This window comes from Miscanthus floridulus, chromosome 19, assembly GCF_019320115.1.
Source record: "Miscanthus floridulus cultivar M001 chromosome 19, ASM1932011v1, whole genome shotgun sequence".
Lineage (NCBI taxonomy): Eukaryota > Viridiplantae > Streptophyta > Magnoliopsida > Poales > Poaceae > Miscanthus > Miscanthus floridulus.
This window is the reverse complement of record NC_089598.1, coordinates 88,996,553-89,020,605: the sequence shown is the minus strand read 5'-3', so window position 1 is coordinate 89,020,605 and position 24,053 is coordinate 88,996,553.

The window sequence follows — 24,053 nt, the reverse complement described above, 5'->3', positions numbered from 1 at the left end:
ACGTCTCCATCTTGTTCTTCTGGTAGGTGGTGCAAGAACGCACCCAATCTTGAACCAACACGCGATCCCATGGAATGTAGAAATCGGCGTGGAGGCGATGGAGGGTCTTCTGGACTCCCTCGTGGCCAGCTGAGTGTGCCAGGAGGAGCACCTGGTGGCGCAGGTCCCCATGGTCTGGTACAAAGATGCGGGACCCATGGAGAAGGAGCCCATCGTCAAGGTGCCATGGCTCCGAGAGCTCGCCGGCCCGGAGCTGCTGGCCATCGGGCGCAATCGCTGTTGCTCGCCTGATGTCATCCAAGAGGGTGAAGGTTGGCCCGGACAGGGCATGAACAGCCACAGTCGCCCCCTCCATGGTGGCCATGGCCCCCTCCTCTGCATCCCGGTGAGACAGAGCGTCCTCCACGGTGTTGAGACGCCCCGGGCGGTACTCCACAGAGAAGTCGAAGTCGAAGAGCTTGCTGATCCATTGGTGCTGCAGAACGGTGGATAGGCGCTGATCAAGCAAAAATTTGAGACTATAGTGGTCAGTACGAACCATAAAATGGTGCCCCCACAAGTATGGACGCCAATGGCGCACTGCCTGCACTAGGCCGATCAGCTCCCGCTCATATGCTGCCAGCTTCAAGTGCCGGCCGCAAAGGGCCTGCTGAAGTAGATGAGGGGTCCCGCGCCCTGATGTAGGACAGCGCCGAACCCCACACCCGACGCATCACAGTCGACGACAAAGGTTGTGGCGAAGTCCGGCACCTGGAGAAAGGGCCCTGTGGTCAAGGCGCTCTTGAGCGCCTCGAATGCTGCTGCTGCGTCGTCGTCCCATGCAAATGCGTCTCGCCGTAAGAGACACGTGAGTGGTGATGCGATGAGGCCGAAGTCCTAGATGAACTTCCGGTAGTAGCCCGCAAGGCCCAAGAAACCGTGGAGGCCCCGGGCGGAGCGTGGCGTCGGCCATGCTTCAACGGCGGCAACCTTGTCGGCGTCCATGGCAACGCCACTCTCAGAGATCACATGGCCTAGATAGGCCACCGATGTCGCCCCAAATGAGCACTTGGAGCGCTTCAGGTGAAGATGATGTGCCCGCAGCGCATTGAGGACGATGTTGACGTGCTGCAGGTGCTCAGCCCATGAAGAGCTATAGATCAAAATATCGTCGAAAAATACCAGCATGAACCTCCGTAGGTAGGGTCGGAGCACATCGTTCATCAAGGCCTAGAAAGTTGCTGGGGCGTTGGAGAGCCCAAACGGCATCACCAGGAACTCATAGTGGCCGTGATGCATGTGGAAGGCAGTCTTGTCGACGTCGTCGGGATACATCCGCACCTGATGATACCCGGAGCGCAGATCGAGCTTGGTGAAGAAGCGAGCGCCATGGAGCTCATCAAGCAGCTCATCCACCACCAGAATCGGGAACTTGTCCTTGGAAGTCTTGGCATTGAAGGCGCGGTAGTCGATGCAAAAGTGCCAAGACTTGTCCGCCTTCTGTACCAGCAAGACGGGTGCGGAGAATGGAGAGGTGCTCGGCCAGATGATGCCTTGGACGAGCCTAGCCGCACACTGTCGTTCCAGCTCGTCCTTTTGCAGCTGGGGGTAGCGGTACGGGCGCACCACGACCGGAGCGATGTCAGGCAGCAGGTGGATGCAGTGGTCGTACGGGCGCACCAGTGGGAGCCCTGTGGGCTCGTTGAGGCGCACCAGTGGCAGCAGCAGCAAGTCCATCAGCGGCTGCTAGGCGTCGACGGAGAGTGCAATGAGGTGCTGCTGTGGGACCATCGCGTCGTGGCTGCGCATGCCCTGCCAAAGGACGCATCTACCCTCACGCCAGAAGGACAGTGTCATGGCCTCGAAATCCCACAAGATGGGACCCAAGGTCTGTAGGTAGTCGATGTCGAGGATGAAGTCGAAGCAGCCCAAGTCCAATCCGACGCACGTGATGGAAAAAGACTCTGAGCTGATGTGGATGGGCACGTGGCGAGCAATGCCCTTGCAAGGTAGCCGGTTGCCGTTGGCCATGGTGACACAGAGCTGCTCACCGCCCGTCGGGGCGAGCCCTAGGTGGCGCATCGTCGTGCCATGGAGGAAGTTGTGTGTAGAGCCAACGTCGAGGAGCGCCAATAGTCGCTCCCCTTTAACCATCACCGGAAGTAGCATTGTATTGTCCGTGTGGATCCCTACAAGTGCGTGTAGAGAGACCACGAGAGCATTAGCGGCCGCAGGCTCCTCGGCGTCCGAAGCCTCCGGGTTGGCAACATTATCCATCGCCGCGGCATCCCCCAGCCCATCATCGATGTAGTCGTCCGACTCGAGGTAGAAGAGTCGTGGGCACACATGGCCGTGGATGTAGGGCTCGTCACAGTTGAAGAAAAGCCCTTGTCGACACCGCTCCAGTTGCTCGGCCGGCATGAGGCGGTAGAACTAACGCACCGGGGGCACCCCGTTCACCGCTGCTGGTTCTCCCACTAGGGGGACAGGGGCTCCAGGTGGAGGAGCACCCGCTCCTGGCACGCATAGGGGAAAAGCAGGCCACTGAGGAGGTCGGGCGCCTGTCGGTGCAGGACCCATGGGATACCCTGCAAGGAAGGGAGAAGATCTAGTCTAATTAGGATTCTTCCCCTATAATCTTAGTAGTAGTATTATTCTGTAATCCTACTAGGAACTCTCATTGTAAACCGATTAGGATTCTAACATCCTGACTATATAAAGGAGGACAGGGTTCCTAAGGACGGACAATTTTTACACAACACAACACTTTACAATCAATCCAACACAAAGGCTAACGCTGACTGGACATAGAGCTATTACTTGATCGAAGATCGAGGGTCCGAACCAGGATAAATCGACTGTCTCTTGCGTTAACCGTCGAGTTCCGCATATGCTGAAGCCCGAACATACTGCCCCAGGAACCCCCGTGGCAGGCTATCGGTGGTCAAACATCGACAGCTAGCGCGCCAGGTAGGGGCTTTCGGCGACTTTGCATCCGAGAGCTCGATGGACCTCGACAACATGATCTTCTCGACAGGGTCAACCTTCATCTTTGGTTCGTGGATCTACAAGGCAGACGACGATGGCAAGCTCCAAGGTCGTCTCCTCAAAGATTCAGATCATCATCAGGACTTTTCCATTTCGGCGACAACGATAGATCAACTTACTAAAAGATTCGCGCAGCTCGCGATGTCCGATCCAACTCAGACCTCGCAGCTTCACGCATCTGATTCAAACTCGGGTTCCATTTCCGAGATGGAGTCTTGTTCGGGTTCTTTTGGAAAACTAAGTTCTTTTCCGACAAGGCTCCGGAACACGACATCAACCTATCAAGAACACAACTCGGAGTACACTCAGAGTACTTTTAAGAAGTCAGGTCCTCTTCCGTTTGAACTCCACAACATGGCAACATCTTACTGGGCACAGCTCGAAAGATCTCTGAATCCAGTGTTTGGAATACCACTGACGGGAGCTCAAGAAGGTCTCGTCTTAACTATAACATCTCAAGACTGCATCGTCCACTGGCCAGGTTCTATTCCTGAGGATAGCGGCACCCAACTAGTTGACAATGCGACAACAACAATTCTACCCTACCAAGAAGAAGACTCGATCTGCAACCTCGAAGCCTCTACAGAAGTTATCAACAACTCTAACAGTACAGAAACCAGCACCAATGATAGAACAACTCACAATCAAGAAGTACTCATGATTCGCCGTCCTTGGTCACCATTGGTCCCCCCAGAAAGCGCCTGACATTAGGTCTTCAGATGAATCTGAGTCCAACATATCACCATTTACCTAGGGGCACGATGGTGAGACCGAGAGTCAAAGGCAAGCCAGAGAAAGAAACAACAAATTGAAATAAGGATGTCAACGCCATGCTAAGCAGCGCAAGGAAGCTTGGATCAAATATGAGTCAGACCTAGCTGAGTACAATAGAAGAAAATTAGAGCGAGAGGTTGAAGAAGGACGAGCAGCGAATACACCCTACGATAAGATCCGAGAAGCATTAGAAGAACTCAACGCGACTTCACATCCCAATGAAAAACAAGAACAGCTCCGGGACTTCCTCCGATCAACAGTCCTAAGGACGCACGACAGAAGGGCAACATCTCATGAGCAGGAAGATCAAAATCAAAGGAAGTCCGCCTTCGAGAGGCTTGGACCAAGTGGAAGTCATAACAGAGAAAGTAAAAGAAACCATAGTCAAAACGACCAAGTCGAACAACTAAGAAAGGCTAGAAGCAAAGCACCTACTCGGATAGCCACGCAAAACTACTCTCACCAAGACAACAGTTGGTAAGAAGGGGGCACTGAATCAGAATACACAGAAGCCAGAACGCACGATAGATTCCCCTATTTTGCAAACAGACTTGCTTTAATACGACTGCCTCACAAGTTCAAGCCGTCCAACCATTCCAAGTATGATGGCAAGACCGAACCAAAGCAGTGGCTCAGGATTTACTCACAATCAATTGAATTGGCTGGGGGAGATGAAGACATCAAGACCTTGTTCTTTCCCATGGCTCTAGAAACCATGCCCCTTCAGTGGTTTGACAAATTAAATCCAGAATCAATCAGAAATTAGGAGGACTTACACAGAGCTTTCTATGAAAATTTCGTGGGTATTATTACACACCCAATCACCCACGCAGAGCTAAAAGGACTCAAGCAGAAAGGAGGTCAAAATCTCAGAAATTACTATCGACGATTTGGCGAACTACGAGCTCAAGTACATGACATCACCCAACGAGAAGTGATCGAAGCTTTCTCTCACGGAATCATGGCTAGGTGGCAATTTCAAGACTTCTGCAAAGAAAACCCAAGAAATAATAAAGAATTCAGATGAACAGTGGAAAAGATGATTACCGCAAAGGAAAAGACGCGAGAAAGATTCCTGGATAGAAACAACCGAGATAACCCGAATAAGCAAAATCTTTGAAATAACAGACATCAGGAAAGAAAACGTGGACCAGACAACACCGTAGCAGTCACTGACAAATCAAGGAAGTTTTCTAAGCCCAGAAGGTATGACAACATTGAAAACATGCGCTGTGTCTTGCACCCCAAAGGAAATCACACCATCGGAGATTGCTACACCTTCAAAGATCGATACACAAGAAAAGATAGTAAGGAGAATACCAAAGAAGACAATCAAAAAAAAGAAGAAGACAACCACGAAGACAAGGGATTCCAAAAATCTAGGGGGACAGTAGCAGTAATCTTTGCCGGGGTTCCAGATTCTAGAAGCAAACATCAAGAAAAGCTAGCGCTGCAAACCATCATGGCAGCAGAGCCGGCTACTCCAAGATATCTCAACTGGTCACAATATCTAATCCAATTTTCTAGAGAAGACCAATGGACTAGCGTAGGAAACACATGCCATTACCCACTGGTTCTAGATCCAACTATTGCCGGTATGACTGTCACAAAATTACTAATCGACGGTGGAGCCGGACCCAACATCATTTTCTCAGAAACTCTAAGGAAGATGGGACTACAACTCGCCGGAATGATTACACCACCAAACACGTCTTTTTATGGCATAGTATCCGGCAAGGCAGCAAAGCCACTTGGACAAATCACTCTACCAGTTACTTTTGGGACTCCCTCGAACTACCGTACAGAGTTCATCAAGTTTGAAGTTTCAGACTTTGATTCATCATATCACGCAATCCTCGGGCGCCCAGCACTAGCAAAATTCATGGCAATACTACATTATCTGTACCTGATGCTTAAGATGCCAGGGCCTAACGGTGTCCTCTCTCTTTGGAGTGATTTGAAGCGCACTTTTGACTGCAATGTTTAGGCAATCCAAATTATAGGAAAAGCACAGGCCACCGATGGAAGAAAAGAAATAGTTGCTGTTGCAGCAGAAATGAGCCCCGAAGAGCTAGTGATACCGGCTAAAAAACCCAGTGTCCTAGCACCACCAAAAGAAGCCGACGTCAAGCAATCGACCTAGGCACTAGTGATCCCTCAAAAACGGCAACCATCAGCGCCCACCTATCGGCAAAATAGAAACTCGCGCTCACCAACTTTCTTCGGGACAACAAAGATATCTTCGCCTAGAAGCTGGCCGACATGCCAGGGGTCCCAAGAGAGTTGGCTAAGCACAAAATTGATATCAATGAAGGCTCCAAGCCTATGAAGCAACAACTACGATGATTCTCACCAGACAAGAAGGCAGCAATTAAAAAAGAAATCACAAAACTAATGGCAGCCGGATTTATCAGAGAAATCCTCCATCCAGACTGGCTAGCAAACCTAGTTCTAGTACAGAAAAAGAATACGGACGAGTGGTGCATGTGTGTCGACTACACAGATCTCAACAAACACTGCCCGAAAGATCTGTTTGGGCTACCACGCATTGATCATATAGTTGATTCAACATCAGGATCTACCCTATTATCCTTCCTTGATTGCTATTCATGATATCACTAGATCGCATTAAAGGAACAAGACCAGAGCAAGACATCTTTCATCACTCCATTCGATGCCTACTGCTACAAAACAATGTCATTTGGACTCAAGAATGCTGGTGCCACTTACCAAAGAGCTATCCAAACATGCCTTGGTGATCAGATCAGCGAAAACGTAGAGGCATACATGGATGATGTAGTAGTAAAGACAAAGAACCCGGATACACTAATTGAAGACTTAAAGCAAACCTTCAAAAACCTAAAAAGATGGAGGTGGAAATTGAACCCAAACAAGTGTGTATTCGAAGTTCCTTTAGGACAACTACTCGGATTCTGGGTCAGTCATCGTGGAATCAAAGCAAGCGCCAAGTAGATTCGAGCCATAACAGAGATGGGCCCTCCTCGAAGTGTCAAAGATGTGCAGAAACTAACAGGCTGCATGGCGGCCCTCAATCATTTCATATCAAGACTGGGCGAAAAAGGGTTACCTTTCTTTAAATTGCTAAAGAAGACAGATAAGTTCGAGTGGACAGAAGAAGCCAACGAAGCTTTCAAGAAGCTCAAGGCATACCTAACTTCCTTGCCTGTTCTAACACCTCCAAAGAAATACGAAGATATGATGCTGTACATTACGGCAATGTCCACTGTGATCAGCGCAGCGATCGTCGTAGAAAGAGAAGAAGAAGGGCGTGTGTATAAAGTACAACGCCCCGTATACTACATCAGTGAAGTACTATCAGGATCAAAAATCCGGTACCGCATGTGCAAAAACTACTCTATGCCCTCCTGATCACTTCACACAAGCTTCATCACTATTTTGAAAGCCACAAGATTACCGTGGTGATAGATTTCCCACTCGGAGATATCCTACACAACAGAGATGCAACAGGGCGCATATCTAAGTGGGCAGTTGAACTTGGTGCTCTCAATATCGATTTCACCCCACGGAAGGCAATTAAATCTCAAGCCCTAGCTGATTTTGTTGCCGAGTGGACAGAAATTCAACAACCTATGTCAAATACCATCCTTGATCACTAGAAGATGTACTTTGATGGATCACTTAAGCTAGGCGGAGCCGGTGCAGGCGTTCTCCTCATTTCTCTAGATGGAAAACAACTCAAGTATGTCCTTCAGATATTATGGCAAGCTACAAACAATGAAGCAGAATACAAAGCCCTCATCCACGGGCTACGAGTGGCAATTACCCTCGGAATCAAGCGTTTACTTGTTTACGGCAATTCAGCGGTAGTCATCAATTAAGTCAACAAAGATTGGGACTGCACTAAAGAAAACATGGGCGCTTACTGTGCTGAAATACGAAAGCTCAAAAAACATTTTCAAGGATTAGAAATTCTACACATCCTGCGCAATTCTAATATTGCGGCAGATGTCCTCGCCAAGCTTGGATCAGACAGGACGAAGGTCCCACCTGGTGTATTCATAGAGGAGTTATCAGCTCCCTCTATCAAACAACCCGGTGACATAACCCCTGAAATCTTAGCTAAAGGCACCCAGATTTTGGTAATCACCACTTCATGGACTCAGGTTTTTATTGATTACATCAAAGAGAATAAGTTGCCAGCGGAAAAAGAGGAAGCTACCCGAGTTGTTCATAGAAGCAGGAACTACGTCATAGTAGGAGACAAACTCTACAGAAGAGCCGCATCATCAGAAGTACTCCTAAAATGTGTCTCATTTGAAGAAGGCAAAGAGATCCTAGACGAAATACACACAGGTTGCTGTAAAAATCACGCCGCTTCAAGAACACTAGTTGGCAAAGCATTCTGCACCGGTTTCTACTGGCCAATCACTTTGAAAGACGCAGAAGATCTTGTCAGAAGATGCAAAGGTTGTCAAATGTTCGCAAGACAAGCTCATGTGCTAGCTCACAACCTCATCTACATCCCACCTGCTTGGCCTTTCTCCTGCTGGGGGCTGGATCAAGTAGGACCTCTCAAGAAAGCAAAAGGCGGTTTTGAGTACATCTTCATAGCAATTGACAAGTTCACCAAGTGGATTGAATACAAACCACTCACAAAATATAGCGCAGCCAAAGCAGTCGAGTTCATCCAAGACATTATGCACCGCTTCGGCATGCCCAATCGAATCATCACAGATTTGGGTTCTCCCTTCATAGCCACAGAATTCCAAAGTTGGGCACAGGACTATGGCTTCAGAATAGATTACGCATCAGTCGCACATCCAGAGGCCAACGGATAGGTCGAAAGGGCTAACGGACTCATACTAGCCGGATTAAAACCAAGACTGTATGAAGAACTAGTGGACTATGGATCAAAATGGATTGAAGAATTACCCAAGGTCGTATAGGGGCTACAAACTCAAATAAGCAGGACCACCGGATACTCACCTTTCTTCCTGGTTTATGGATCAGAAGCCATACTACCTGTCGACTTGATCTGGACGTCACCAAGGATAGAGCAATATGACGAAGGAGAAGCAGAACAAACCCAAAGATTAGAGCTCAACTGTACAGAAGAAGTCAGAGTAAATGATACCCTTCAATCAGCAAGATACCTCTAAGGATTAAGGCGCCACTACAATAAGAATACCCAGTCTCGATCATTACAAGTCGGAGACCTAGTACTAAGAAGAATACAAAAAACCGACGGACGCCATAAACTACTCAGTCCATGGGAAGGTCCTTTTATCGTAACAAAAGTCACCGGACCGGGCACATACAAGTTGACAACTGAAGACAGAAAAGAAGTCAACAATACATGGCACATCAGCCAGCTACGAAGATTCTATGCATGAAAACAACTCAAGGGAAAATATATATACAAGCCACAAGAGATCAACGTTCATGATCAACAAAGATAGCGCTCATCAACAACATATGTACTATTATGACCTATCAATATTCATAATCAATAAAGATGGTTCTTTCTCGACAAACATATGTCTTATTATGGCTTTCCCAGAGTTGTTTCCAATGAGCACCAAAAAGCAAAATGGCTGAAAAGACGCCTGAGCATACCGGCCGAGAGCAAAAGAACTGAAAACATGCTTGAGCCCACCGATGAGGGTAGCTAATAAGCTAACAGCCGAACAAAAAAGCAAAATGGCTGAAAAGATGCCTGAGCATACCGGCCGAGAGCAAAAGAGCTAAAAAGATGCTTTAGCCCGCCGATGTAACATCCTAATGGGCCAAAGTGGGCCCAACCCAATCCAGTTATGGGCCGGTGGTACTGCAGCAGAGAAATGGGCGGCTGCTGTAGCCTCTAGTCTTTTGGGGGTACTGTAGACCGCGTACTGTTCACCCGAAAATGGCCCAGCCAGATTGGGGTTACTGTTCACTGTTACTGTAGCACCACGAAAAACACTATGCAACCAGGTTTAGTACCATACTAGAAACTGAGGAATCGACTTAAATACCAGGGCCAGGGACGCGTAGTAACCTCTGGTTAACTGTTTTGAATGAAGCGAGGACGAAAGTTCAAGCGGGTTGCTACGCGGGTGGGACCACTCCTCGGAAGAGTGGGCATGGGCCATGTATGTCGGGACTGGTTGTTACATTTGGTATTAGAGCCGACTCTCGAGGTTTCATGGGCACGTGGGGACAACTGCGCGGGGATGTTGTGTGCATGTGCGTGGACCCGTTGTGGACACGGCATGGCAAGCACATGTACCAGCATGGGGCCACACAAACGTGTTGAAGAGAGGCGGATCCTGGGAATAAATGTCCCGAAAGGGTAAGCTGGTCTGGCATTCGACGGGGACGTCGAATCCTTAGGGGGGATGATTGTAACATCCTAATGGGCCAAAGTGGGCCCAATCCAATCCAGTCATGGGGGTGGTACTGTGCAGAGAAATGGGCGGTTACCGTAGCCTCCAGCCTAGGGGTACTATAGATCGAGTACTGTTCGCCCAACAATGGACGGCCAAATGGGGGGTACTGTTCACTGTTACTGTAGCACCGCGAAAGGCACTGTGCAACCAGGTTTAGTACCATACTGGAACCTGAGGAATCGCCGAATCGACTTAAATACCATGGCCAGGGACGCGTAGTAACCTTCGGTTAACCGTTTTGAACGAAGCGAGGACGAAAGTTCAAGCGGGTTGCTACACGGGTGGGACCACTCCTCGGAAGAGTGGGCCTGGGCCATGTATGTTGGGACTGGTTTTTACAGCCGATGAGGGTAGCTAATAAGCTAACACCCGAACTAAAAAGCAAAACATAAATCAGAGCAATTTTAAGACAAGACCCTCCAGCTCCTTGTTTCAAATAGCAAGTGGCTCGGGGGCTACACCCAGATGGACACTCAGAAGATCCTAAGAAGCGCTACACGGTTTCGCTCAAGAAAGCACTCGGACGACGCTTGTTCCTGCTCGACAAGACTTGAAGGAACAAGACGAGGCTTCCAGAGCTCTACCATGAAGTGCTCGGGGGCTTGTCGATCCTAGGATGTTTTTGCAACCAGATGCTGACCACACTCCGAGTTAAGCCGAAAAGAAGAAGCTGGAGATGTCCTAAGTCTTTTCAGTACTAACGAGAACACAAAGTTTATCGAGACAACGATCTATACCGAGTTGTTTACAAGTCAGACAAAAACCAGACAAGCACTCGACAAATCAAGGAAACCTGTCAAGATATCAATCTACATATACCGAGTTGTTTAAAAGGCACAAACAAAAACCAGAAAAGCACTCAACAAATCATGAAAGTTTGTCAAGATAGTGATTTACGTAAGCCGAGTTGTTTACGAGACAAAGAAATACAGACAAAGAAGACATAAAAAAATAAAGAATCTCCATTCAGTTTTCAAGTATAGTGTTTTGTTACAGAAGCTAGAATACAAACGTCAATTACATCAGGCACTGTCATCAGGAGAAGAAACATCAATGTTCAGATTATCTACAATCTTCCTGGCTAAGTCATCGACCTCAGGCTCCAACCTCTCAACAGCATCCAGGTACTCTTGGCTCTCGGCTTCATCAGCAACCTTGGACAAAGGAAACTCCGAAGAAAGAACCCGGACCTGGGCAAGAACATTCCTGGTACATAGATGGGTGCACCTCTTCACGAACTCCTGGAAACGAGTCGGCACTTGGGGAATAAATTGAGCCCAAGATTGACCATCATCTGCTGGAGTCCGAAGAAGGTCGGCTACTAACCGAAAAGACTTCCACAAAGCATTCCAGTTATTAGTAGCCGTTGCCAACTTACCAGTCAAGTCTTGAATAGTTTTTTGGGCCTACAGAAGATCCCTGTCAGCTCCACGCCTAATCAACTTAGCAAGCATGAGTTCTTCTTCAGCTCGAGTAATTACCTCCTCAGCCTTGTTGTGGTTAGTGCGGACGAGTGTCTTCATCTCCTCGATACCCTCTGAGAGATTCTGCTTTTCAACTCGGAGAGCTAGGCCAAGCAACAAAAACAAGTCAGCAGAAAGGAAAATCAGAGTACAAAAGAAAAACAAGTCAGCAGAAAGGGAAATCAGAGTACAAAAGAAAAACAAGTCAGCAAAAAGGGAAGTCAGAATACAAAAGGAAACAAACAGAACCCGCAATACCTTTGCACTCGTTCTTCATGGACTCCACCGCAGCATCCTTTTGCTTCTCTGCCTCTACCACCTAGGCACGAAGAGCCTTCTCCTCCTTTTGGTGCGTTTGGCGCTCAGTCTCCATCTCGGCTCGGCAGAGATCAAGCTCTACCTTCAGGGCGCTTACCTCAGAAGACAACTTTTTCTCATTTTTGGACGAGAAAAAGAAGCCAGTATGATCCCAAGAAAAAGACTGAATAAAAAGAGAGAGAGAGAAAAGGCATAAAGAACAAAACAAAGACGAACATCCAAAGAAAGAACTTTAGAAAAACTTACCTGGAGCTTTTCCCCAAAAGAAGTCGCAAACGTCACCAAGTTTCCCCAGGCACCGGTCAGCTCTGACAACCGATGAGTAGCATCAAATTGATGCAACACATCATCGTCCAAGCACTGACTGCTGGTTCCAAGGAGAGCAGAGGGAGAAGCCGACGCAGGCAAAGAGGGCAAAACCAGGGCCGTATCCTAGGAAGCCCTGGCTACCCCCTTAGAAGTACCCACCACCGTGGCCACGGTCACCTTCAGAGCAACAGGATCAGCGGCAGCAAGGGAACCAGCTTCCCTCACAGCCACCTCGCCGACCGAGCATTCCAAGTCCCGAGACTCAGCGCGTAGAGGCAGGTCAGAGGACTGAGAAGAAGTCGACAGAGGGTTAAGGGAAAGCGAGGGTCTGCAAGATGATAAGAAAAATCGACGATAAGAATATGAGTTAGGGAAAAACGAGAAGCGAAGCAAAGAAGCATAACAAGGGATCACTTACTTAGCTATCTTCTTCTTCAGAAGACCAATAGAAGACCTCGCAGGGGGAACCACAGCGGCAAAAATGTCACCGCCACTCGACGATAGGAGCGGTGTAGCCGATACCGGAGCCCAGAAGAACTCGGTACCAGAGCTATAGAAGAACTCAGTGCTGGAGCCCCAGAAGAACTGGTACCCGACGACCGCTTACTACAAAGAAATCAAGACCAAAGTCAGAACAAAGGAGGGGTTCAACAATAGGAAAACAAGAAAAGAACTCACCGACACCCGACAAGAGGCGCATCATCAGCCTCGTCTTCCTCACTCTCGACCAAGGCCACCATAGCTCCAGCTGAAAAAAGGACAAAAGTGCTCGGTCAAAGATAAAAATAAACAGCAAAAGGACAGAGCGTATTAATATGCTCACCTAAGAGCATGCTGGCTACAACTAGAGTACCTAGACGAGTACTCGACTGGCGAGACTTCTTGGCAGCAGATGGAGCAGAAGAACTATCTGCTCGCCCCCTCTTTCCGAAAGTACGAGGAGCTCGAGGAACTGGACGAGGAACATACTCTTCATATACGTCAAAAATGTAGAAGAAACACCCAGAAGCATCATGGTAGTTTGAAACTTACTGGTCAAGGACGCCCCAGCAAGACTACCCCCAGCCTCCACATTTGTAGGGAGATCATCAAGGGGAATTGGATCAGCGAAATTACGCCCCAATTACTATAAAAGAGTAAAACAACAAGACAAGGAAGATTAAGCAAAAGTGGATACAACAAAAGAGAATCAAAAGTACCCGCATAAAGAAAAGAACAACTCACAATAGGGGGCGGGTTCTTAGCGCTGTACTCAAGGACAGCAAGCGGAACGATGCTTACTCCTTTCAGCATCTTCTGGAGATGCTCGAGCACCTCCTCATCGGTGAACTCAAGGGCAGGGACCATACAAGAAGGGTCCTCCGCCCCAGAGTACTCAAAACCGTAATGTTCGCGCTCCTTCAAAGGTTGAACTCAGCGGCGAAGAAAACTTGAAATAATCCCGAAGTGGGTCAAGCCTTGCTGTTTTAGAGTGCAAATCCTCTCGAGAAAAGGCTTGATCGTCTGGAGCTCAGCAGTCATCACAAGGTTCTTTTCCCATCGGTCATTAACCAAGGGACCAGATCCCAAGTGAACGGAAAGAGGAGGAATCAAGTTGGCAACATAAAACCAGTCAGTACGCCAATCCCTCACAGAATCAACCAGGTCATAGTCAAAGAATTTGCTTCTAAAACCCTAGCGAAACTGAATCCTGCAGCCACCAAGAACGCTGGTGTCATCACGGTGAGGTTGGGGCTTCAGATGAAAGAAGTAATGAAAAAGGGAAAGAGAAGGAGGAATTCCAAAGAAAGTTTCACAGAGATGAACAAAGATAGAAAGATGAAGGACAACATTGGAAGCAAGATGATTCAGGCTAATCCCAAAATAGCTGAGAAACCGATGAAGAAAAGCAGAAGCCGGGAGGCAAAGTCCAGCACGGATAAAGGAGACGAAAAGAATAATCTCACTAGGACCTAGAGCAGGGACCTGATGCTCGCCTGGAGCCCTCCATTCAGTAATGTCCTTGCTCTAGATCAGACCATCATCAACAAGCTCACGAAGCTGGTCTTCAGTCGTTGTCGGAGCCAACCAAACCTTCTGGGCAGCCCTCATGGCCATGAACTCTTGGTTCTCGATCATGGAAAGTGATGACTCCTTGTCCACAAAGGCTGCTTGGGACTTGCTCATGGCTTTCTTCCTACCCATGTACTAGCAGAAGCAAAAAGGCACTAGGGAAAGATGAGGCTCAGACGACAGCGCTCAGATGACGGCGGTAATGGCGACGGCGGAATTTCGAAGGCTAGGGTTTCAAGGCAAAGGCAGGGTACCAAATAAAAGGAGGAGAAAGGCCCTTAAATAGATTTTACGCCAGTAAAAATGTGGCCCACCAGGCCCGTTAAAACATGGTATGAGAATGCCACGGTCCATTTACTGACACAGCTAAAATGACGGAAGGCACAAATCCACACAACGGTATAGTTCAACGGGCAGATTTTAGACTTATCCATCCAGCAAAACAGCAGAGTTACCATATTGCTGCAAAAAGAACTCATCAGCCATGAAGCAACAGAAGGTTACCTCACAAGGAATATAACAACCCGGTCCTTACAGAAAGAACTCGGAAATCTCATCAACAACTAGAACATTAGGAGAATAAAGAATGACAACTCAGAAGACAAGATTCTTTCCATTATAAATGGTTTCAAAAAATAGAAGATTACACATCTTACAAGACCCAACGAACTCAGTACTACGACAAGCAAGGTAGCAAAGAGGAACCCGGACATAGCTAGGCTCTGGAACGACTACGTGTTCTAAATTGCTACTCGGTAGAACAAACCACACTCGGCTACACTGTTTTCTTCAAAGGATGGACGCAGTACATCCAAGGTAGAAATCAGCAGCATGGTGGGACAACATGGAGCAGAGAAGGCCGGCAGGCATATGTCTATCCAAGTCCGATGTGATGCTGGATATGGTGTTGATCTGCACCGAACAGTCTTAGGGCAGGCGACGAGGATCAACCCAGAACTACCAGATGAAGGAACGAAGCCCACATCACAAGACTTCCTCCAACTACCACCACGTACATCCTGGTATATTGCTGTTGCGGGATTAGTCTACCTCTAATCTCTATCACAAGACTTCCTCCAGCTACGACAAGATATACAACAACTACAAAATACGTCCGGGGGCTGCTCTACTTCACAAACTACCATATTCATGACTATAGAGACTTTAGAACAAGCAACAAAATACTCAATGAATCAAAACAGCACTCCAGGAGGGTATTTATAGACCGAAGGAGCGGTGCACATGGACTAGGAGCACCAACAAAACAAGCCTAACAAAGGACACAGTGAAAAGACAGAATTCAATAATGGAGGACTCAGAAGTGAAGGAACAATACTCGAAAATGAGCATATTCGGAAGAATATACCAACACTGTGCAACTCGTGAACAAACAGCATTTATACTCAACTGCCACCATGCAACTACACTAATAAACAGCAAATTACCAGAGAATACGACAAGACAGTTTATCTGATTTCTTTTTGAATAAAAGAACCCAGAAATGTGCTCCGGGGCTACAACAGGAAAGGTTTTCAATTCTTCAAACAACCCAGAATCAAGACCCTCCAACTTTTTGTTCCAAATAGCAAGAGGCTCGGGGGCTACACTCAGTGAGTGCACTTTTTCTTTAAAAAGCGCACATCGCTCAGAAGACTTCTTTAGAACAGAAATTTTCAAACAACATAAAGATTTAGGACCCTCCAACTTTTTGTTCTAAATAGCAAGAGGCTTGGGGGCTACACTTAGTGAGTGCCCTTTTTCTTCAAAAAAGCGCACGTCACAGAAAAGACTTCTTCAAGGCAGACCACTTCAAGACCTTAAGACAAAAAGAACCCGGAACGAGCCATATCCATGTTCTTTTTGACCTTCAACGAAGAAATAGAGCAGTTTTAAGACAAGATCTTCCAGCTCCTTGTTCCAAATAGCAAGAGGCTCGGGGGCTACACCCAGATGGATGAACTTTTTTCAAAAAGCACACACCACTCGAAGATCCAAAGAAGCGCTGCATGGTTTCACTCAAGAAAGCACTCGGACGACGCTTGTTCCTGCTCGACAAGACTTGAAGGAACAAGACGAGGCTTCCAGAACTCAACCATGAAGTGCTCGGGGGCTTGTCGGTGCGGGACCCACGGGATACCCCGCAAGGAAGGAAGAAGATCTAGTCTAATTAGGATTCTTCCCCTGTAACCTTAGTAGTAGTATTATTCTATAATCCTATTAGGAACTCTCATTGTAAACCGACTAGGATTCTGACCTCCTAACTATATAAAGGAGGGCATGGTTCCTAAGGACGGACCATTTTTACACAACACAACACTTTACAATCAATCCAACGCAAAGGCTAACGCCGACTGGACGTAGGGCTATTACTCGATCGAAGATCGAGGGTCCGAACTAGGATAAATCGACTGTCCCTTGCGTTAACCGTCGAGTTCTGCATACGCTGAAGCCCGAACATACTACCCCGGGAACCCCCGTGGCAGGCTATCGGTGGTCAAACATCGATAGCGCCCCGCTGGAGAGGCGCTGGAGGCATGGCCGCCGCGCGACGCTCGAATGTCCGGGCCAAATACATGGTGGTCTAAAGGTCGGGTGGATCCCACATCTGCACATCTACCCGAATGTGCTCCGGGAGGCCGCCAACGTAGAGTTCGGCCTTCTGCTTTGTGGAGATGTCGCGCGCATGGCACAACACCTCCTGGAAGTGGTCAGAGAACTCCTGGACGGTGGAGTGGAAAGGTAGCCGCCCTAGCTCGGCCAATCTGGTACCACGGACAGGCGGCCAAAAGCGGAGACGGCACAACTCCACGAAGCGATCCCAAGGAGGCATGCCCTCGTCTTGCTCGAGGGCGTAGTACCATGTTTGCGCTGTCCCCTTGAGATGGTAGGAAGCCAGCCAGGTGCGGTTGAAGGCCGGTGTGCGCTGGCCCCTGAAAAACTACTCACAGTGATTAAGCCAGTTCAGGGGGTCCTCGGAGCCATCGTACGTCGAGAACTCCAGCTTGTAGAACTTCGGGGGGTGGCGCCCATGATCAGCCCCCTGCTCGCCGCCTTGATTAGCACCCGCCGGGAAGCTGTCGATGGTTGGAGAGGCGATGGAGTGCGGCAGGAGGAGCGTGCCATCGACACCTCCATAGAGGGTGCCTGTTGCGAACGGCCCACCGTGAGCGACGACAGCGCCCGTCGTCAGCGCCGGCGGTATGGACGCTCGCGGTGTTGTCGTGGAGTAGATTGGCTCTGTCGTGGAACTGAGCGCCCAGGCCGGAATCTGCGACGGCGACGTTGGGAAACGAATCTGTTGAATCAGAACATATGTCGACGGCATCGATACGGTGGCCGGCGGTGAGGGTAGTGCCGCGCTGGGCATCCCGTAGGGGTACGAGATGGCCGGGTAGGATGCGGCTAATGACGGCGGCAGAGGGGGTGGTTGTGGCTATGTGGGCAGCGGCGGTGTGACGGTCAGCTGTCCCTGGAGGAGCGCCCGCAGCGTTTCCTGGACCTCCCGCATGCAGTGGCTGAGGTCCACGATTGCCGCCGTCGTCTGCTCCGGCGAGAATACCAGGGCCGGGGCAGTCACCGATCCCAGCGGCAGCGACGGGGTCACCACCACGACTGAAAATTGCGGGAGGCGCTGTGGTGGAGAGCGGCGCGGCGGAGATCGCCGGCGAAGGCGCGGACGTGGAGGCAGCGGAGTGGAGGCAGCGGAGAAGGCCATGATCGGCAAGGTCTCTGATACCAAGTTGATAGGACTTGATGCCCTACCAGCGTTACTGCGTAGGTTATAGGGGTGGAAGAGGAGAGGACGTGGTCTATACTCTCGACGCCGGCGAGGGGCCGTGGCGGCGAGAGCGCGGCGGCTGCTGCTGCAGCCCTAGAAGTCTCGTGGTGCTACAGTAGCGATGGCGCTGTTCACGCGCGACAACCGCAGGAGGCGGCTAGGGTTAGGAAATCCCGGCTCCCTTCAGGAAGCCGGAAACAACTCTGTTTCTGCTTAATCCAATCTCAAAGTCTTTACAAGTATTTATACTTCTCTCTAATAATAATCTCTCTAATAATAATAGGAATAAATAAAATAACTATGAGCTTTTAGGCCCCTAGGCCCCCTGGCCGGCTGCCCCTAGCCAGTAATGGGCCTACGCCTTGTATAATGGGCGCCGGTCATAACAGATAGGTCCAAGCACCGTGCCGCAACAAGGTGAGTCAGCACAGTGTACAAGTCTTGAGTGGCTTTAGTTATGAACTGTCACTTATGGTAATGTGACATTATATTGATTGTGCAGGTGATAAAGAGCTTGGTGTTTCACCTGTCAAGAAGAAAAAGAAGACCAGGAATGAGAGTACCCGTGTGGATGTATATCACGGAAAACCAAAGCTTTCCCCAATTTCTGCTAAGAAGGCTGTATCGCAGAAGAAACTTGTCTGCACCATGCCTTGTCATTCACTCACAAAGCGGGTTACTGGCTTTGATCTTACGCGCCTATTTGTGAGCACTTATGATTCCTGCAACTGTGTTTAGTTTAATTTTCTGATAAACATACTTGTCAACGAATGAGAAATTAAACCAGTGCAAATCAGCCTCCTTGCTCCACTGAATTTTGCAATTCAGGTCTTTGTACTGAGGATTTTCTCAGTTTAACAAATAAACATGCAAATTTCAATTTCTGTTTTAAAACGCATGCCACATCGACACACAGTAATTTAGTTCATTCTGATTTTTTAGAATACCTTATTCAGGAAAGTGTTTGTGCAATACCTTGGGATAAATGATTATAGTGACCTGAATTAATAGTTTGGACCCATTGCAATATATTTACCTCATTCTGATCTAAAAATGAAAAACACACTTAAAATACATAGTTCTTGACCTTAGCCAAAACGGACTGGTTCAGGTAGTTCATTGAAACCCTTGAATTCGGACTAAGAATTATTGTTTTCAGAAAAGGCAACAAAACCACTACCATCTTACACTTGTTTCAAGCTAGGAAAATGTGTTTTTACAATACACAAAAACACCAAAAGTCCATGCTCTACATCATAACTCCTACTCTTTATCATATTCGATTAGTGGTACTTGCAAACTCTGTTATTCGCAAAAGTTGCCATCCCCCTATCTGAAGCATTTATGCAAACTGTGGTAATAATGCAGAGTTTGAAAGGGTCCTTTTGCTCTTCGGTTGGTGTTTTGGAAGCATGTGAAATCACACTGAAAACATCGGTGGGCAACACAAGATCTTGGTCTGTATGCTTCAAAAACGCCATCAACTATGGCTACTTAAGTGGACCAGGCTTGAAAAGGTTTTGCAGCGAAAACAACCTAAAAGAAGGCGACTGCTGCACCTTCAGAGTCATCGAAACAACTGTCTGGCATGTCACAATTGTGTCCAGCTAGTAGGAGGCTAGGAGTTAGTCTCAATATTTTGCTTGCCAACTCCACTTGTGACAGGTCAGTTCTTGGTTAGTTATTTTCATGTGGATGTTAGTCTCTATTAGTCTGAGAATATAGAACTCAAAGTATGGTAGTCTAAGGAATATTGGGCCACTGAAAGTTTGAAGCACAGTATATTTATTTATAATGTTGGCAGATTACTTGATGCACACCGGTAGATTTTTAATCTCATTTCTTGCCATGTCCACATTCTGCACCTGCTAATGTTAAGTTGGTTACTTATCAGTTGTACATACATGCTGAATTCTGTTTAAGAAGCAGAATGGAAAATAAGACCCAGATGTTCTGAGGATAAGAGCACATGGTACTTGAGAGCTAGTTTTGTGCAGGGAATCGATGCTTAGCACAGCTTTTTTGCTGGTTCAAAGCAAAATCTCTCGTGTGGCTTCAATATGGAAGTGGTTCTTGACCCAATGCAAGCTTTGTCCTCTATTTTTTTTTTCACTAAGGTGATGGAATTACACTCTTTTCAGATGAGCGCGGCTGCGCAGGTCTGATGAAACCTACTAGTTCTGATAGTTGCCTCACAGAACAGCTCGCCTTTTCTTTTCCTTCTACTTTCTTCAGATTCTTTGGTTTGCAGCTTGGTAAGATCTGCATAAATCTTGTTTAGAACCAACAGTGAAGTTCCTGTCACTTGCCATATGGCAGCATTAAGTTGAAGATTTGGAGTAAAGATTGTGCCACCGAGGAGCTATCTGAACTAGGTGAGAATTAGGTTCTTAAGTTTGGTTCACTGAACAATAAGATAATGCCTATGATGTCAAAATCAAGAAGGATAGTTTATTAGCTTCAGGGTGCTTAAATAATTATTCAAAAACAGAACCTTTATTAGGTGAAAAGGTTTGTTAAATCGTACTTGATAACTACCAGAACAACTAAGTTAGTAAAAATTAAGGATTATTCCAGCAAGACTATAGCATTAACAATGGTTAATCCTCCAGAAACCTGGTGTACTTTTTCAGAGGAAACTGGTACTCCCCAAGTACAGAAAAGGCTCTTGCAACAACTCTCTTAGCTGTACAACACAGTCTGAAGATGGTTCTCCTCCATCCAATGTTGTCTAAAGTGGTGACCTAATTCTCTATCACCTTTTGTTCCTTCAACAATAGAAAAACAAAAAAGAAGTCGCCGAAGCTGTTTGAAGCTTAGACTTTCATAAAGTGTCCATTTTAAATATGAACTATGGAGACATATATTGTGATATTCTCCTTGAAGTGTACTCTAGACATCTGCTTAATATATTTTTGCTTTTCAGAACTACATAAAAAAATGGATTCAGTGATTCATAACTGTTTTGCACAAATTTCGCTTGATCTGATCATGAATTATATATGGTATATCTGCATATATACATTATAGTATCTGCATACAATCATATACACGAAATCTTGTAGATGTCTCACAATTTGTACAGTTGAAAGTGAAAGTGTTTTTTTTATAATACGCATCTGTATTAGGTAAGGAAAACATACACCAAGTTGTACGAATACAGAAACGTACGTAGAGGATACAAAGGCAGTTGTGCCAGCCAAACTTCACAAAAGACCCTAACAACGAGAAAATTTACACCGATGCCCCTGGATCCTTCGCAAACCAGCCACAGTCGACCTCCTCGTCGCCGGCCATCACCGTCGAAGAAGAAGACGAGCCTCACCGTGAGCTGGAGAAACCCCATCGCACAAAGGCTTTGGTAGGAGTCGAAGTTGAAGAAGTCGTCGGCGGTCGCCCATCGACCGGGGCCACACCCCAAGCCCTCCAACTCCTGGATCTGAGCTCTCCATCGACAACCACCGCCGCCGAGGGAAGAATGAGCCAGATCCAGCCAGACACCATCCGCAACACCGCAGCACACCCCGCATCCTTGAAGAAAAAGGACAGGATCAACATCACTTGCAAGACGACAAAGCTCCGGGCCGGACTCCTGTACAAAGGCTCCCGAACTCGCCAGTGTCACTAGAGTAAAGCACCATCGGGGCGAGGAGAAGTTGGAGTATTATTCCCCGCGACGCCGCCACCTTCGCCTCTTCGACGCCGCCTCGAAAGACAAGCCGCAAAGAAACGCTCCCCCCGACTAACCCTTGCTCCACCGACGACCACCGCCGGCAAGCGAACCCTAGATCTAGACAAACACCTACCTATACTATATACATCCGCACGGCGGTTCCCCGGTCCTCCTCCCACTCCGATGCCTCTCCGGCCGCTGAAGGGGGAGGAGACCAGCGGAATCGCCGCCGGCAACGCTCGTCGTCTCTTTGTTGCCCTTGGCAACTGTAGCTGGGGAGTAGAAGAGTCAGGCAGTGGGGAGCACACAAAGTGAAAGTGTTTGGGTGTATGCCTTGGGAATTTTTTACTTTCTCAGAACGACATCTCCACCATCTCTTGGGCATATTCAGATTCTGTTCATAAAATCTGTGGATTGACCGTCAAAGACACAGTAATTTGTAATTGCACCGCACTGGAGAATAAAGTGATCCCCAGGACAGTTGATTCGGCACATGATGATCTTTTTGGGATCATTTTCCAACAAGAGGTCCAATGAATTGTCACAAATCATTGGCTCGTTCTTATCTAACAGGAGGACATTTGCCTTGTGAGGATTTGATACCCGTAAAGTTTTTCTCTCGAGAAGCTTGATACCCCTAAAGTGATGATGGCTATATAGAGGGGGAATTTCGAACGTTAACGGAAAGAAAGGATGAGAGCTCAAAGACAAATTCTTGTGATCCCTAAGTTGGATCGAACCTTTTGCCGGGAACTCGCATCACATGTTCTTAAGAGTTTGGATGCTGGTGATCCTTGTCGACCATGTTATATTATTATGTGTGTTGGTTCAGGTGTAAAAAAATTTCAGTTTAAGTGAAATTAATTAAAATATGTCAAGTCTGATTTGTATATATTGTGATGAATTTAGATAGCAGTCTAACATATGCATGCAGAATGAGATAAATTGAGGCAACACATCAAACTACACATCAAAAAAATTGTGCTCATCAGAATTCAGAATCTGATTGCCAACTTGCATTGTGATGGCATGGAGGAAATGTCATGGCAGCGTGCACGAGAGGTGACTAATGCAAAGATTGATTGGTCATCTAACGTGACACCGTGATCGGCAGGGAGCCAAGGACATCCGGACATGGTTAGGTTACATTGCTAGGCTGGAACACGGTTCTGGGCTATGAGATACCACTATGCATCAATGCATGAAACAGGGACAAGTTCACGGGACAAATGTGTTCCTTATCAAACTTTTGTCGGAGAAAATAGCCATATCTTCACATTTATAAATTCTTCAATGGCCGATTTTGCGGCTATAAGAGTTTTAAACGGCGTGGAGGTATATAGCTGTAGAATATGTTCACTTGATTGAAAAGACTATACTATCGACAACCAAAATGCCACTTCATTTGTGGGCGAAATCGTTTTCTGTAATGCAGCACAGATATTAATTTCAAAATTACTATGAAAAGAACAGTCAATGGACAAGCATTTACATTTCATTTTTGTGGAAATATCAAGCCAATCGTAATTAGAAAATAGTTTAGTCATGTGATATATATTATCTGAGCTTTGAGAAATGATCACTTTTGGTCCGTTTTCTTCAGAAGCTATTCAGATATAAATAAAATATTTCAATGAACGGAAACAGAAATGTTGCATAAATATTTTGCAAAATTAATTGCAAACCAAATTTAATAGTAGGAAAGGAAATTAATGATCCAAAGCGACGAATCTCTAGAAATAATGAGAAGCAGAACATCTTTGCGAGTCTCACTTGGAAGAATAATATAAAAATTGTTAAATAAGTTATTACTGATCAACTAGATGTTGTTTTTGGTCACTATGTTAAACTAAGATTCCTGTCTAATTAAATTCCAATTTTTGTCCTTCCACTGTATCCTAAATATTATGTGGAAGGCTGGAAGATGAATACACCACTGGATTGAAACTCATAGACATATGTTTGCACACAAGTTGATTTCTAGTTTCCCTGCAAACATATTTTATTTTTTCATCTCGAGTGTTATTGGATAGCCAATTAAGAAACCGTTTTATTTTGTTCACTGATGGTAATTGGTGGCCTTAGATTCTATTATGGAATCAAAAAATTTTATTAGTTCAGTTAAACAAACATCATGTTGTGATCGATCTTGGTTTTAGTGGCTCTGCAAATTAAAAATTAGTTCAGTTAAAAACAAACGTCATGTTGTGATCGATCTAGGTTTTAATGATGAAGTTATAGATGATACT